This window comes from Arachis ipaensis, chromosome B03, assembly GCF_000816755.2.
Source record: "Arachis ipaensis cultivar K30076 chromosome B03, Araip1.1, whole genome shotgun sequence".
In the NCBI taxonomy this organism is placed as follows: Eukaryota; Viridiplantae; Streptophyta; class Magnoliopsida; order Fabales; family Fabaceae; genus Arachis; species Arachis ipaensis.
In genome coordinates this window covers 133,384,490-133,401,888 of record NC_029787.2, presented here as the reverse complement: position 1 = coordinate 133,401,888, position 17,399 = coordinate 133,384,490, and the positions used below count along the sequence as shown (strand labels likewise).

Genomic DNA, 17,399 nt, shown 5'->3' with positions numbered 1-17,399 from the left:
AGTCTTACTCTTAATTTAAAAAAAAAAGTTTAACTCTAATATTTAAATTTTATATTCTATATTTGTTTTATTTTCAAATGTTTTTTTAACTTGAATTTCGGGTGATAGCTTCTAAGGTTTTCTCGATTTGTAAATTACATAACTTTATATTATTACGAATATTTAAGATGAAATAATTTCTTAATTTTTATTCTTTGTTTTTGTTTTTTTGACAATATAAAGAGGTAGCATTCTTTTATGAATAGGACCCATGATATTTAAATAAGCCAAATTATATAAACGGAGATGTATCTTTCATCTATACTGTATTTAAATTAGTATGAACTATTTAAGTTAATTCATAAACTATTCTATTACTATTTTTTATATGAGAGTACTCTACTGATCTAAGACTATTAGCTAAATTTAAACAATCACTAATAAATGAATTAAAATAAGTTTTATGGACTTTTTTTTTGTTTTAAAAATTTGAATGACTTCAACATTGTCACTCAATAATTACATTAAAAAAACAACATTTATGGGCCTTCTCTAAGCCCATAAGGCATGCAAGTGCTTCAGATTTATGGAATTGAATGGATAAAAAAGATTTGCATGTGATGCCATAAGAGAGTCTCTATTAGTGTCTCTAAGTGCTACACCAATACCCACTATTACTCCATCATCAATATTGATGGCATCAATATTAAATTTTACCTTTGTGGTGGGTGGTCTCTTCCAACTTTCAGTGCTTATAGTTTCAGGAGGTGATTCTATGATTCCATCAAAATTAAAGGTATGAGTTTTGATGTAATTTTCATGATTTTTTCTTGCCAATTTCACTGCTTCAATTGGGGATCAGTTCTCCTCATTGAACATGTGCCTGTTTTGAGCTTGCCAAAAAGTTAGCATGCTTGTGCAAAGAAGATCCTGCGAGAGTGAATCTAAATTTTTCATCAATTCCTCAATCCATTCACAAGCTTGGACTCTAGGTGGCTCTGATGATCGTATGGCTAAGGGGCTATGATACCAAAAAATTCTAACAAACTCGCAATCTTTAATGAGGTGAGTCTCGGTTTCCTCTTTCTTCCAACATCTTGGACACAGGGATGTGCAATTGACTCCTTTTTTTTTTTACAGATTCAATCGAGTTGGCAGTGAGTTGTTCATCAGCCTCCATGCACAGTTGATTGCTCTGAGGTGTACCTTCGCTTTCCAAAGCCTTTTCTATTTGGATTCTTTTAGGTCTAATGAGATTTCGCTCCTATATCTATTGCTCTGCTCTTTCATAATTCTATGGTATGCATCCCTAACCTTGAACTCTCCATTTCTTATAAATCTCCAATAAAATTCATCTGGTTATGTTATAATTGATAGAAGAATCTGTAGGATTTGTTGAGCTTCAAATTCTATGAATGTGTTTTTAATTTTTCTTAAATCCCATCTGTTCCCTTCATCATTCATCACTTTTCTCACTGTAGTCTCTTTACCTAAGAAATTTATTGGGCTCCAAATTTTGAATCTGTTTTGATTTGGTAGCCATGGCGTTTTCCAAATTTTAATAGATCGGCCATCTCCAATTTTTCATATTCCTCCCATCTGTAGCACTTTCTTTGCATTCCATATACTTCTCCAAGTATAGATTGGTGTGTGTTGATAACTTCAGGAAGTTAGTTCTTGAGTTATATCTGGCTTTGATTAGTCTTACTGCTAGGGAGTTTGATTTTCTCATGAGCCTCCACCCTTGTTTGGCTAGAAGAGCTGAATTGAATGCTTCAAAAATTCTAAATCCTAGGCCTCCCTCCATTTTACTGGTGCACAGTTGGGAATGGATCCTCTTAATTGTTAAAAAAATTTGAGAGAGTAAAGTGTGATCTCTAACCCTTCATTGTTCTCTCTCTCATATTTTTTCTTGGTCCCACTTATAAAATTAATGATGAGAGATCACACTTTACTCCCTCAATTGTTAAAAAAATTGAAAAAATCCATTCCCTGCACACTTTATCCCATTTGATCCAATGAATTTTCCTCTTTTCTTCTTTGCTTCCCCAATAGAATTTTCTAATCGTACCATCTATATGTTGACATATGCTCTTGGGTAATTGAAAACAACCCATTATATATGTTGGAATGGATTGTGCTACTGCTTTAATAAGAGTTTCTTTTTCGACTATTGAAAGGTATATTTCTTTCCAACCCTTAAGTTTCTTCCAAATCCTCTCTTGAATAAAATAAAAAATGTAGGGAGGCCCAAATACTTAGAGTGTTGCTCTACCGCCTTTATCCCTAGACACTCTTAGATGAGATTTTATCTAGTAGTTGGTACGTTTTGGCTAAAGGAGATTTTTAATTTATCAAGGTTGATTCTTTGGCTTGAAACTGTCTGGTACTGGATAAGGACTTCCTTTATTTATTTGTGGTACTTGTCTTGCTACTTTGATCTCTCGTATTATCTTGCCATTTTGAGCCTTGATTAGTAGTCTTGAGAGAACTTCAGCACATAAAACAAATAAGTATGGGGAGAGTAGGTCTTCCTGCCTTAGTCCTCTAGAATGTTTGAAGTTCTTGCTTGGTATACCATTGATTAAGATTGAGAATGACACTGATGAGATACAGTTCCATATGAGATTAACCCATCTTGATGAGAAACCCAAAGAAACCATAACTTCCTTTAGGAAAGGCCATTCAATCTTGTCGTAAGCCTTTGCCATGTCTAATTTTAGCCCAATGTATCCTTTTTGACTTGTTGTTTTCTTCTTTATGTAGTGAAAAATCTCAAATGCTATCAAACCATTATCTATAATTAGCCTATCTTGCACGAAAGCATTTTGGAATTCTCCAATAATATCCGAAAGGATTTGTTTGAGTCTATTCGCAATTGTTTTGGTAACAAGTTTAAAAATTACATTACATAAAGAAATATATCTAAAATCTTTAGTATGACTAGGGTTTTTAATTTTGGAGATCATACAAATATCTGTTGCATTTATGGGTGTGGGATCATCATTATGGTTTAGAATTCTAAGAATTTGATAAGTAACATCGTTACTAACCGTTTTTCATATTTTCTGGTAAAAGAGAGCCGACATTCCATCTAGTTCTAGGGCTTTGGTAGGGTGCATCTGTTTAAGTGCTTGTAGGACTTCCTCAGTTGTGAATTCTTGGTCCAAGAGTTTTCTCTTGGCTGAATCTATCCTCCCTTTTACCATATCAGCCGCTTCATGTATTCCTTTCTCCCTACTCCGACATGAAGAGCTTGTCAAAATACTCCACCATCACCTCCTCCATCTTCTCATCCTCAAAGCTTACCCCCATATCATCTTTGATTGATTTCACATAATTTTTTTTCTTTCTTTGTGATGCTTTCTAGTAGAAGAATTTGGAGTTTCTATCCCCATGTTTGAGCTAATTGATTCTTGATCATTGAGCCCACCAAATTTCTTCTTTAAGTGCTTCATCAAGTTCTACTTCTACCTCTTTGATTTCAAAAGTGTTCCTTTCTCCTGTTTCAGTGTTTAGATGTTGGAGCTTATTTTGTAGAATTCTAATCCTTTTTGGAATGTCTCCGAAATTAGTCTCTCCCCATTTGTCCAATCGGCTGCCACAATTTTTTATCTTAGTCTCAATTGTTCCCTCGCTGCTGTCCCATGCTTCTTTGACCACCTTTTCGCATTCTTCATTACCTAGCCAACATTCCTCAAATATGAACTTGTGGGTAGTCTTCCTTCTTCTTCTTCTTTGTTCACCCATCATATCCACCAAAATAGGGTTGTGGTTGGATTTATAACGGCTCAAATGTTGTATAATGATCTTCATGTATGCTTCTTTCCACTCCATAGTTGCCATTGCTCGATCCAGTCTCTCTTGGATATTGTCCTCTCCCGCTTGTCCATTTGTCCAAGTGAAAGAGTTTCCCACAAAGCCAAGATTCAATAGTTCGTTCATTTGGACCACCTCTTTGAATCCTTGGACTTGTGAAAATGTTATCGAGTTTTCCCTTGCTTCTTACGTTGTCCCATTACTTAGTTGAAGTCTCCAAATATCATCCAAAGCATGTTTGATTCTCTTTCTAACAACCTGAGGAGTTCCCAACTAAGTTGCTTATTCTCCTGCTCTGGCCAGCCATAAAATCCTGTTGCTCTCCATCTCTGTTATATGGAAGTAGAGATAATTCTTATTCTTTGTTGTACCTTAACGTTTGCAGAAAATCAGCTTTTAAGTACTAGTACCAAAATCTATATATGCACGTTATGTCTCCCCTAGTTTTTACATGCACCTATTACTTGTATGTTTGCACATTGCTCTTATTAAACACTTTTTATTATATAACTCCAAATTTTACACATTATAACATCACAAATTCACATATATTATACATTCACACAAACAACATTTTTTGTGAAATGATATTAGACTTGTAATTCAAGTAACTGGTACGAGAAAATTTAAAGAGAGGAAAACTCGTGATATAGCCTTGAACAGAGAAAATAGAAGAGAGTAGAATAAGATTCAAATGAAGAGAGAAAGGAATTTTGATGAGTGATGAACCACTATTATTGAGAATGATTCAATTGATACACTGTATCAAATGTATCAAATGTTATATACAGTATATATAGTTGTACAAAATAGAAAAAGATAAATAACTAATAACTAGTGGAACTAACTAGTGATGTAGTAATTGGATCCAACAGACTTACTAACCTGCCAATTATGTAAATTAACTCTACAACTATACAAAAGAAACTCTAATTGATTGCTACATCATGTTGAGATGTGCATTTAATTTGTTGTATTTTAGTTTCATTTGGCAATGCAAAGTATGCAGTTGTATTATGTTACATCCCTCTGCAAGCTGGTATTACTTGGTTTGTGCAAATCAAGTAAGCCTAGCTTGGAAAGTAAGTGAGAAAATGGTCTAGGAGCAAGAGGTTTAGTAAAAAGATCCACAGATTGCTCACTAGAGACTATGTGCCTCAGATTAAAAACTTTTTTTTTAAATTGTTTTAAGCCACATGACAATCTACCTCAATATGCTTGGTTCTTTAATGGAAGACAAGATTTGATTCATTGTAGATAGCATATTTATTGTCACAAAAAAATGTCAACTGGAAGAGGAGGGTGAATGTTGATTTTTTTTAACAGCTTGAGTAACCAAATGAGCTCACAAGTACCATTAGTTGTGGCTTGCTTTTTACTCTTTCAAGAAATGAGAGTGTGGTCAAGAAAGAAGCAATAGCCACTAATAAATTTTCTAGTGTCTTTACAAGCTCTTTAATCAGAATCTGTGTAACCAGAGAGTTTAAAGAAATTGTTGAGTGAAAAAAATAGGCTTGTTGCTAGGGATTGCTTTACCGAAGAACCCTATAAGCAGCCGTTAAGTGAATATCAGTGGGTGAATCCATGAACTGAGATAAGCACCCAACCGAATAGCTAAGGTCTGGTCTTGTATTTGTAAGATATAGAAGTCTGTCCACCAATCTACAATACATGGTTACATCAGAGAGAGGAGAACTTGAGTCCTTAGATAGGGAAGTAGTATACTCCATAGGCGTAGAAGCTGGCTTGGCACTAAGTAAGCCATAATATGTGCTTAAGTCTAATGCATACTTCCTCTGATATAATGCGATTCTAGTTCTGTTGCGTGTCACCTCCATACCAATAAAGAACTTGAGGATGCCAAGATCTTTAATCTTGAATTTATCATCTAAGAAAATATTAATAGCTTGAATTTCATCCAAATCGTCCTCTATCAATACTAGATCATCCACATAAACAAGGATGGTTGTAAATTTGGTACTGTTAGATTTAGTAAATAATGAATGATCATTTTTAGATTGAGTGAATCTCAACTCAACAAGAGCAGTAAAGAGTTTGTTGTTCCACTTGCGACTAGCTTGCTTCAAGCCATACAAAGACCTTGTCAACTTGCAAACTAATTTGGGATTTGAACACTACAGTTCCTTTGGGAGCTTCATGTAAACATCTTCATGGAGGTCACCATGAAGAAAAGTCATATTCACATCAAGCTGATGAAGGTGCCAGTTCTTTGTTGCTGCAATGGCAAGGAGAACTCTCACAGTGCTCATTTTCACAATGGGACTAAAGGTGTCAATGTAATCTACTCCGAAAATTTGAGTGAAGTCTTGGGCAACAAGTCGCACTTTGTGCCTTTCAATAGTGCCATCCGAATTGAATTTCGTATGAAAAATCCATTTATAACTAACTGCATTCTTCCCAGGAAGAAGAAAAGCGATGATCCAGGTCTTGTTTTGCTCGAGAGCAATGTGTTCTGCCTCCATGGCCTTCCGTCAGCAATCATGCATGATAGCCTCAACATAGTAGTGTTTTGGGGTCTGAGTTATTTATGAAGAAAAAGTAAAGGCTAGGTGTTTGGGAAAGAATAATGCATATGACAAATGATGAGAAAGAGGATGCTTACAAGTTAAAGATAATTGGGCAACATTCATTGGATCTCTGGGTGATGAAATGTGAAAACAATGAAAATCTTTAAGATAAGATAGTTATTTTCTTTCTCGTTCAGACCTTCTCAAAATCGGTACAACAGGTGGAGGTACAATATTAGTGGATGTATGTTCTAATAGTGCTTGTGCTGATGTTGGTTCTAATGCTAAGGATGATGCAAAGTCAATTATGTCATGAAAAGATGCCATTGGTGATGCACAGTTAATATATGAATCTAATACAGTGTTTATAGTGTGAAGTGCTAGTGTGCTATGATTATGATGAGATGTAGAAGTATTATGTGTGAAACTATCATAGTAAAATGCAAAAGGGTCAAAATTTGATAACTCTGATAGATGTTGATGCATGAAAGAGAGATCGCTTGTCACTTGTTTAAAAGGGAAATAGTGCTCATAAAATTTAGTGTTCCTTGATATGAAAATCTCTTTTGTTTTTGAGTCAAACAGAATGGATCCTTTTGTGCATGATTGATATCCAAGAAAAATACATTTTCGAGCTCTTGGATCTATTTTTCTTCTACCAACACTTAAAGTAGTGGCAAAATAAGACAATTAAACACCTTGAGGTAAATTAAATCTGGTTTAGCTTTGAAAAGAGCTTCATAAGGAGTTTGATGATTTAAGAAAGTGTTTGACAATCTATTGATTAAATGTACTGAATATTGCATAGCTGATGCGTGAGCATCTTTTCTATCTTTTTCTAGTAAATTTGTATTCAAATTTTTTATTTTAATCAATATTTAAATATCTTTTAGCCACTATGGATGCTACTTTGATGGAGTTTCTGTAGAAAAAGAGAAGAAAGTGAATGATGCTGTCAATCCTGACCTCCCTGCACTCCAATAGGAATAACTCAAGCTACAGAGGTCCAATCGATGTTATTCTAGTGGCATTAGAAAGCTAACTTTCAGAGCTTTCCAACGATGTATAATAGTATACACTTCTCCCCCATTTGGTACGGTCAAGGTGGCGCCTAACTTGGAATTTCTCAAGTTAGGCACCAGAACCACAAACTCCACAATTGCGTTCAGCCAAGGTGGCGCCTAACTTGGAATTTCCTAAGTTAGGCGCCATATGAAGGGAGAAGCCTCAAGTTTCAGCCCTTCGGGGGCTTCTCTTCTCTCTTACCTGATTTCGCACTTTACAGTTTCACAAAATCCTTGTTTTCTCTCTGAACCATGAGCAACTAAACCTCCACTTTAAGGTTAGGAGCTCTGTTTATTCTATGAATTAATACTATTACTTTTCTATTTTAATTCATGTATTGATTTTAATTTCAAGAATTGTTTTCGTTCTTTATCTTATGAATCTAGCTGGAACAGAAGTATGACCCTTATTCTATTTGAGTTCTTGTAAAACTTGGAAAAGCTCTTTACCTGAACAATAGCTTGAAAACATATTCTCCTAAATCACTAATTTTCTGGACTTAACGGGATACGTGACATATAATCCTCTTATATTTGGGTAATTAGGATTTCTGTGGCATATAAACTAGAATTGAACTTAACCCTCTAATTAGAATCAAGTGACCAAGGAATTGGCGGTTGATGAAGGTTAGAGGAGACTAAAAAGGTCTAAGGAATTAGGGTTTAGTCACATATAGTTTGCCATGAATTGAATCTTGCATGATTAAAGTAGTTGGTAAGAAAAGTTAATCCGGAAAATAAACATCTCTGAAACCTTAACTGTTTTACTCATATATTCTTCACACCAGTTTAGTGCTTGCTTTATTAATTTTCTGAGTTTACTGTTTGATGCAATTGAGACCCAAATACTCTTTTCTGTTTGTCTAACTAAGTAAATCATTCAATCATTGTTGCTTAGTCCATCAATCCTCGTGGGATCGATCCTCATTCACTTGAGGTACTAGTTGGTACGACCCGGTGTGCTTGCTGATTAGTTTGTGGGTTATAAATTTCGCACCAATATCATAGTGCCAAAATATTTTCGAACATTAGCATGAAACAAAAGTACTCTTGCAACACTCAATATGTGTTAATGCTTCCTCTCAACAATTCTATTTTATTGAGGAGTCTCACCACAAGATGTTTGATGCAATATTTCTTTTGAGTTGTAGAAAGAATCCATTTAGATTTCATTCCATTATCTGTTCTAATTTATTTCAAAGTTTTATGAAATTCGTGCATCAGTTAAACAAAATTTTGCACAAATTTTGCAACTTTTGATTTCAATTTCATGCAATAAATCCAAGTGAACTTTGTTTTATTTTCTACAATAGTGAGAAAGTATTTATGACCACAAGTTGATAAAATTGAGTCTCATCCCCAAATATCTATGTGTAACAAGTCAAAAACACTTGCTGATGAGTGTGTTACTAATAGAAAATGACAATTTTTTTTGTCTAGTAAAGTGACAAGAATCACAAACATGAGATGATGAGATTCACTCGATGAATGAAAATATATATTTCATTGTTAACATTCTGTTGTATGGTAAATGACCTAGTCTAGCATGCTATAAGGCTCCTAGATTCTGGTGCACTATCAGATTTATTGAGAGTATATGAACTGCTGGTGTAATTAGTCTTCAGGGTTGAGCATTCATCACATCGAGGTCATCAATGACGTTAGCTTGCCCAACCATCTTCAATGATGGGAGTACATATATCTCACAAGAAGAATTAGTGAATTTTAATTCACAATGCAATGATTTCGTGAGTTTAGACACTAAAATCAAATTATATTTAAAGTGAGATATGAATAAAAATTGGTGAGAATCAAATGGTTGAAAGCTACACAATGCCACAAATATTTGTAGTGGTAGTAGAGCCACCTGGTGGATTTACTAATACCGGCTTCATGTAAAAGAAAATTTTAGAAGATACTTGAACGTAAGATGCATGATCAGTGGCTCCACTATCAAGTATCCAAGAGGTTTTATTAAAATTTGATGACATACTAAAGAAATGTCTACCTTTTGGTTGAGTAAGGGTTGCTAAAGAAGTGATGTGGTTAACACTAATGGAAGCTGGTATGAGTAGTTATTGGAGGAGAGTCAGTAAGGTTTTCTTCTGATCTAGAGTTAACACAAGCACTGTATTATTACTCTTTTCATCCGAGCCAGAATTAGTGATCTTAGCATTGGAATTCTCAATTGTCCCTTTAGTGCTGATTTAATTAGCTACTCACTGCTTTAAGTGAGCAGGAAAGCCATTTTTATTGTAGCAAGTTTCTTCTAAATGACCAATTTAATTACAGTTGCTACAAAGCTTGGAAGTGTAGCCTCGACCATAGGATTTATGAGTACCTCCTCTACCGGTATTTCTCCTACAGTCTCGGTCTCTCATTAGAAATGAACCACTTCTTGAGGCTTGCACTTCCAAGGAATTAGTTATAATTTTGCTATCTGACAAATCACAATCTAATTGTCATTCCTGTTGAGTCAGCATAGCTAGCACATTGTTGATTTTAGGTAATAATAGATTCAGAAGCATAATTTGTGATTTAATAGTGGAGTATTTTTCATTCAAACCTCTAAAAAGATTAACAACATATTCTTCAAATGTATGATCTCGAACGACTTTTAATCCACAAGAGCAACCACTCATACAAGCAACACAACTAGGAATGACACGTAAATTTTCTATATCTTCCCAAACAGCCTTCAATGTTGTAAAATAAGAAGTGACCAAGAGATCACCTTGTTTGAGTGCATAGAATTCTTTTTTCAACTCACCTACCTGAAAAACATCTCCATGTGAATAACGATGCCTTAAATTGTTCCATAAATTCAGAGATGAACTAATCCATATCACGCTTTTAGAGATCTTATGACTGAGAGAGAGGTTGATCCAAGAGAGAAGAAAATTGTTGCACTTGTCCCATGCTTCGAAAGTAGGATCACTTTCGACTGGTTTCAGAATCGATCCATCAAGGAACTTCACCTTGTTCTTCGATCTCAGTACTCTCCACATGTCATGCAACCACTAGACACTAGTAACAATTCTGAGGTGTTAGCTAGAGTGAAATCAGAGGAGTTCCAGGACTTTCTCCTGGATAAAAAAAATAAGGACTTATCAGATCAAAAATGGAAGAAGAGGAGTTGAATCTGCTGATGTGTGCTTGAAACTAAGAGAATTGACGCATGAAAGTAGTGAATCTCTCAAAATCTGCAGCGGAGTTAATGAATTGTTTGCATTCGAATTTGGTGAGTAATCTGCTATTTTTGAACTTAGAGGCTCTGATACCACGTGAATAGTATTAGACTTGTAATTCAAGTAACTAGCACAAACAAACTTGAAGAAAAGAAAGCTCGTGATATAGCTTTGAGCAGAAAAAATAGAAGAGAGTAGAACAAGATTGAGATGAATAGAAAAAGAAATTTTGATGAGTGCTGAATCACTATTACTAAAAATGATTCAATCGATACAATGTATATCAAATGTTATATGTAGTATATATAGTTGTACAAAATAAGAAAGATAAATAACTAACTAGTGGTGTAGTAATTGGATCTAACAAACTAACTAACTAACCTGCTAGCATGCAAAACTAACTCTACAACTATACAAAGGAAACTCTAACTGATTGTTGTATCAGATTGAGATGTGCATTTTGCTTCATTTAAGTTTTATTTTGCAATACAAAGCATGCATCTATATTATGTTACATTTAAAAAAATTTCTATCCACTCTTGATCTTAACTAAGTTTTAAACCCGAATATAATTACTCACAAGACAAATAAATTACTGCTATGGTAACACCTTGACCACGTCCTCCCGTCTCTTTCACACAGCGTTTTTGGCTTCTATCTTCTTTGGAATGAATTTATACATGTGTGGGCACTTTTGGACTTCACTTCTGCCCTCTGTTTTGCCAATAATACGTTGGGCCCCATACTTTGATCAAGGATTAATGACTATATGGGTAAAATGGTAATAAATTTATGGAAAAAAGATAATAAGTTCTTTCCGACCAAAAAAAGGGTAATAAATTCTTGAAAATAATGCACACATCTTTATCCAACATAGAAGTCATCTAGGTATACGTTTTCTTTTTCTCGTTTTCTTACTTTACTCTTTTTTATTTATTGCCTGCTTAATGAATAATTAATATGTATTGATACGATAAAAAATAAACTAATAAAAAATTATCACATAAATTATATTAATTTCCATTATACATTTTGAAAAAACAAATCTCAATTCTTCATTTTTTTTCACTATGATAAAAGTACGTTTGCCATTTTAATCTTCAATCAAACAATTTTTTTTTTTAATTCATCGGCAGAAGAACAAATCAAGTGGTGTTGTGGTGTTTCTCATGGAAAGGAGAAGCTTGTTGGAGAAGTGCGGTTCATAGTATTCAAAACTCGTCAAAACTATGGTTGCCTTTGGCTATGCAATTAGAGCGCTTTAGAGAATTGGGCTACGCAGTGACCCTAGCAACGCGTTACACAAACGAGTATCGATCGTGATGAACAAATTGGATTTTTTTTCATATTTTGAACAATTGGAATTTTTATTGTGTATTTGACTTTGAATTTTTTTTTTTATTGATTTATTTTTTACTATATTGATATGTATTAATTAGCAATCCCGCTGTGTTATCAACATCGTTTCTGCCAACTCTTATTTATGACTGTGTTTAACGGAAGTGTCTTTGTGGATGTGTCTAACAAAAATGTCTTTTTTATAGCTGTGTCTAATGAAAGTGTGTTTATATATATATATTTTTTGGATGTGTCTCCTTATACGTGTGTTTAAAATATAATAATTAATTATTGTTGACAATAAGTTGACAGATAATATATTGGTACCCTATACTTTTCCATTAATTAATGATTGTACTCAAACAAGCACCTTTTTATTTTATGGATAAATTGTTAAAGTTGTCCGTGATATTTTTTTATGGTACGACTATATGTACAAGTATTTTTGTAATAAAGTATAATCAAGTTGGTACAAACTAAGGCTGATGAAAAAAAGTTCACATATGTCATCATTTTTTCGTTTTTTGCACATAACACATAAATATTTATAGATAGTACAAAAATTTTTGTACATAACAAATTTTTAAATATTTTGAATATGTAGTCTTCTAAAAATTTTAGTACACCAAAATTTTTATGATATATATACTAAGATTTTTATGTTGTTCAACAAAATTTGTGTTGTGCCTATTTTTTTGATTAGGTGTTAATATTTTGAATATGTGGTTCTTAAAAAATTTTTATACTGTACACCAAAATTTATGTGTTGTGCATTAAAATTTCCGTGCTCTAATTTTCTAACATATATAGAAAAAGAAGTAAATAAAGACGATGAAAATAATAACGATGATAACAACAAAGGAGGATGAAGAAAAAAAAAAAAAAGAATAAATGAAACAACAACATGACAATAATGATTTTGACCGTGATGGCAACTACAACGGCAGCGGCTGACATTAGGAGAATGTTTTAGTGATTTTCGAAAGAATGCATATGCAGAACTATTTTTTACTAGACTGATATATTAGAGCTATCTTTTCTTATTAATTTTTGTTGTTTCTATTTTCTCTTTTTGTTTATGCAGTGAGAGAGATCTTGCTACTAAGAGGTGTTTTATTAAGAAGAGTAGAGATAGAAAACAAAAAATTTTTGCTGAGAAGAGCTTCTCCACAAGCTCAAATTTTTTAGATTAATTTGTTTCAAAAAAATTTGTGCAGAAACTAATATTCAAACAAATAAAGAAGTTGTGATTAAGCTTGGTGAGTACTCTGACGTACCTAAGGTAATGTTGAAAAAAGAAATAGTAATAATGAAATTGGTATTTGTGAAGTTGTAATAATTTTGTTGCGCTGAGTAAATTCTAAAGAGCTGTTGACATTGGGAGAATGTTTTAGTGATTTTTGAAAGAATGCATATGCAGAACTATTTTTTTTTTCTAGACTGATATATTAGAGCTATCTTTTCTTATTAATTTTTGTTGTAGTCCATGAACATTTAACATCAATGAGTCAATGGTTTAATTTATGCATATTTCTGTTGCAAAATTGAATTTATTGAAGGACAAGTCACATGTGTCTAATAGAGCATGATAAAATTGTTTTGTTTTTTTCTTTATTAAAAAAAAAAGTCAAAACCAAGCACCCTCAGTTGATGTATAATCAAAGTTATATAAAATACTGCAAGGAGGAAGTAATCTTCTATCATGCTGAAATTTTATTTTTTCTTTGGATCTCTTTGCTTTTCATTGACTTCATGTTAATCACTCAGCTTAAACTACTTTTGGTTTGTTGGCAATGATCCCAAGTATGAAATGATAACTTCATCATTAGTGTCTATAACTTGATCCGAAGTAATGCTCATGATCAAGCATAGTGTGTTAGATTTTACTCCCAAAACTCTAATGGCACTAAGAGAACAGTGGATTCTTCATGACTGACATGGATTGATGAGATTCTTCCCTATTTCCTGTGCTAGTTCTCTAGTTGTTTATTAAGTTGGATATATATGTACCTTTAGTGCTAACTGCTAACTCCATGCAATTTTTACTAGGGTATAGAAGTCAAATTCGATGTTATGGCTTTTAATTTTCTTTGCTTCTTCATCTTTGGTTCGTTCCAAGGCATCTAAATCGGTTTTGATCTGCATTATTAGGGTATATATTATTACGTACAAACAATTAAGATCTAATTCTAATAACAAATTTAGTCAAGTTAGATATATTTCGAGCAATGTTTGATGGTGGTTACAGGGTAGGCCTTGAGTATCCTTGAAAATTTTTTTAAGTCATCATTTTCGTTTTCATTTTAGTTATGTATGAAGTTAGCAAATTAACTATGATAAAGCTCCTTTTTTCCTGTAAATATTCAAATATTAACTAATGATTTATGATGTTTTTGGTCAAAGCTCTTGTTCGTTTCGGTGGTATTTGTTCATATCAAAATCCTTGGCTATTATCAAAAGAGTTGGCTATTTTGCCCTGTATCTAAATGCTTTTACCTGTGCCTCTTATACAATTGCTTTTGACTTGTGTTTTCTCTAAAACAGGAACCTATATTGACAATAAATGCCCCTTTACTGGAACTGTTTCCATTTGTGGCCGAATCTTAGCTGGAACTTGTCACAGTGCTAAGATGAATAGGACTATCATTGTTAGGAGAAATTATCCTTTTGTACTTTTAGGTGGCTAGTTTTTTCACATTATTTGTTGTTGTTGTTTCGTATGTGGACACCTGAAGAGATGTAAGTAATGATCTGATTTTGCTTTGTTTGCTTATTTATTTATTTATTTATGAGAAGAGACATTCGAATATTCCTGCACATATATCATCGTGCACCTGTGTGAAGAAAGGAGATCATGTTATTGTTGGCCAATGCAGGTAAGGTTTTAGGGTTTAATGTATTAACCTGAAGATCTTGTCTTTGCCTATTGTATAGATGTGTTGAATGCTGAAATTTGAGATTTGATTCTGTTTTTTGTTGAAAGATAATGTTACTTTATTAGTTAGTGAAATTGATTTCTGGAAGATTATCATATATCTATGATCCCAGGAACACTATTGAGCAAAGAGATGAACTGATTTATAGCTAGTATAATATTATCTTGCTTTACGAGATAAGCCCATAAAAAGACAGATAACCTAAATTCATAGCGGATGCTAAGCTAAGCTATTAAGCTACGGTGCAAAGTGATAGAGACACGTGGAATAAAATCCGCTTTTTAATGAAAATGGCTGCATTCTAAGAATGGTTATATACATCGATCGGCATTCGGCACTCTTTGTTTTCTTTCACAACGTCCTCCCTCTATCTATTATCAATTTATCATATGCAATCGTGTACTGGATGCCTTTATTCATTCATCCATGATTTTTTATGGTAACGCGAAACAAACATTTTATTAGTGACATGACATTATCATTGGATTAATCCGATGTAAAATTCGATGGTAATTCAAATTCTATATTCGGCTTCGTCACCACTATAAAAAAAATGAAGCATTTATAATAAATATTTTGTATGAAAATATTAAACTGTTATAAATTAAATTGTTATTTTTTTGCAACAAAAGTTAGTTATTGTTACAAAATAAAGATCTTTTGATATTAAATGTGGTTGCATTTGGATCGGATCCGAGAAATTTAACAGTAATTAATTTTTTTTGAAGTTTTTTTTGTCCGATGTGATCTAATAATAAATTTTTTTGTCAAATTTTAATTTAAAATTCGTCAAAAAATAAGACAATAAGGAATGATTTTCGAAATCGATCCATCAAAAAACTTCACTTTATTCTTTGATCTAGTGCTCTCCACATATCATGTCATGCGACCACTTGTTAATAATTCTGAGGTGTTAGCTAGAGTAGAACTAGAGGAGTTCCAAGACTTTCTTCTGAATGAAAAAAATAAAGACTGATCGGATTGAAAATGGAAGAAGAGGAGTTGGATTTCTGATGTGTGCTTGAAACTACGAGAATTGACGCATGAAAGTAGTGAATTTTTCAAAATTTGCAGCATAATTCGATGAATAGTTTGCATTTGGATCTGGTGAGTGATCTGCTATTTCTGAACTTGAAGGCTCTGACACCATGTGAAATGGTATCAGACTTGTAATTCAAGTAACTGACACCAACAAACTTGAAGAGAGGAAGGCTTGTGATGTAGTTTTGATCAGAGAAAATAAAAGAGAGTAGAACGAGATTGAGATGAAGAAAGAAAGGAATTTTAGTGAATACTAAATCACTATTACTGATAATGATTCAATCCATACATTGTATCAAATGTTATATATAGTACATATAGTTATACAAAATAAAAAAGATAAATAATTAACTAGTGATGTAGTAATTGAATCTAACAAACTAACTAACCTGCCAGCTATGCAAAACTAACTCTACAACTATACAAAAGAAATTCTAACTGATTGTTTCATCAGCAGGTTGATATGTGTATTTTACTGCAATGCAAAGCATGCAGCTATATTATGTTACATTTTTTAAAATTTCTATCCATTCTTGATCTCTACTAAATTTTAAATCCGAATGTAATTACTCATAAGACAAATGAATTACCACTGTGGTAACACTTCGACCACGTCCTCCCGTCTCTTCCACTCGACGATTTTGGCTTCATACCTTCTTTGGAATGGACTTATACTTGGGCTTCTCCTCTGCCATCTGTTTTGCCAATAATACGTTAGGCCCCATACTTTGATCAAAGATTAATGAGCAATATGAGTAAAATGGTAATAAATTTATGAAAAAAAAGATAATAATTTTTTTTGACAAAAAAAAAGGATAATAAATTCATGAAAATAATGCACACATCTTTATCCAAAATAAAAGTCATCTAGGTATACTTTTTCTTTTTCTCGTTTTCTTACTTTTCTCCTTTTTATTTATTTCCTGCTTAATGACTAATTAATATGTATTAATATGATAAAAAAAATAAACTAATAAAAAATTATCACATGAATTAAATATAATTTTTAATATTAAAGAATCAAAACAAAACCTTAATTATTTGTATAAAAAGACAAATTCTTAATTATACATTTTGAAAAAAAAAACTCAATTCTTCATTTTTCTTCGCCACGATAAAAGCACATTTGCCATTTTATTCAATCAAACGTTTTTTTTCAATTTATTAGCAGAAGAACCAATCGAATGGTGTGGTTTTTATGAAAAAGAGAAGCTTGTTGAAAAAATAGTACGGTTCATAATATTCAGAACTTGTGAGAACTGTGGTTGTATTTAGCTATGCAATTAGGGGGCTTCAGAGAATTGGGCTACGCAGTAACACTAACAACGCATTATACAAACGAATATCGATCGTGATGAATAAATTGAATTTTTTTTTTCATATTTTGAACAATTAAAATTTTTTCTGTGTATTTGACTTTGATTTTTTTTTAGATTATTAGTTTAGAAGTATTTGATTTTAATTTTTACGGTAAAAGAATATTTTTGTCATAATAAAAAGAGGTTA

General features: G+C 32.7%; 1 long non-coding RNA gene across 1 annotated transcript; it reads left to right on the top strand.

Annotated features, from left to right (window-relative positions):
* On the top strand, positions 624 to 14,917 carry LOC110270466. Its single transcript, XR_002360031.1, has 4 exons — positions 624 to 775; positions 873 to 1,044; positions 1,120 to 1,278; positions 14,461 to 14,917. It is a non-coding gene; the product is annotated as an uncharacterized LOC110270466 (long non-coding RNA).